This window comes from Mizuhopecten yessoensis, unplaced genomic scaffold, assembly GCF_002113885.1.
Source record: "Mizuhopecten yessoensis strain PY_sf001 unplaced genomic scaffold, ASM211388v2 scaffold5661, whole genome shotgun sequence".
Classification (NCBI taxonomy): Eukaryota; Metazoa; Mollusca; class Bivalvia; order Pectinida; family Pectinidae; genus Mizuhopecten; species Mizuhopecten yessoensis.
In genome coordinates this window covers 31773-32946 of record NW_018406160.1, presented here as the reverse complement: position 1 = coordinate 32946, position 1174 = coordinate 31773, and positions in this window count along the sequence as shown.

Sequence of the window (1174 nt, the reverse complement as noted above, 5' to 3'; positions counted from 1 at the left end):
AATATGGAACAAATCCTTTTATTCCTACAGAAGAAGGATTTTAAATAATTTGCTATATTACCCCTATTGGGCCCTGCCCCTCAGCCCCCAGGGGGGCCAGACCCACCATTTATACAAAATTTGTTCCCCTTCCCCCAAGGATGCTTGTTACCAAGTTTGGTCAAAATCTGCTAAGTCGTTCATGACTAGTAGCATTTTAAAGGAAAAGTTGACGGACGGACGACAGACGCTGCGGTATGGCATAAGCTCACCATGGTCCTTCAAACCAGGTGAGCTAATATTATTATAATTGGTTATGCATTAAATTATGCATGAGGAAGAAATATTTTAGAGAGTAATTATCACTTATAAGGAGACTTATCGCATAAAACTGCTAATGCTGCAAGTCCCGATAAAAACTACTAGCATGCTTTACACAATGTAGATGAACCTTATCCATAAAACATCAAACAACAAAACAGTCACTTTAGGATGGTTTAATGTAGCTCCAGATACATTCAAAAACATGTTAAAATCTATATTTGTTTACAACAAACCCTCAACATCAAACGGGACACACTTTTCAAAAACACCTATTGCAATTCGAGACGTTTGTCATGTATTCCAACATCCAAATGTACATCTTCTTCACAAGCAAACACTCCACTCACTCACAAGGCAACATCAGATATATATTAGTTCATAATCACATCATAATATAAAACCAGTCGGAAAGGATCCTCATTTTGGACACACCTTTAGCAAAATGCTGTCAGAAGTGTAAGTATTTGACCGTAGTTTACTACATGACTAACAGAAATGTATACAAACACATCAAAATATCACCTGCACACATCTTTTGCAAATTGACTTTTTGACAATAAGATCAACTTTGTTTGATGTTATACACATGTTTACCTTCTAAATGTAGGGACAAGGTTTTGATTGATTTTTATAAATCTAAATTATGCATGAGAACTTGAAGATATATTTTAGAGAGTAATTATCACTTATAAGGAGACTTATCACATAAAACTGCTAATGCTGCAAGTCCCCGGGAAACTACTAGCAAGCTTTACACAATGTTGATGAAGGGAGGTTACTCTGATAAATAACTAAAATGTATCGCTACAAAAAGTCACAGAAGTATATAACTCCACTCGTATAACCGTTTTATTGATATGAAGAAAATAGC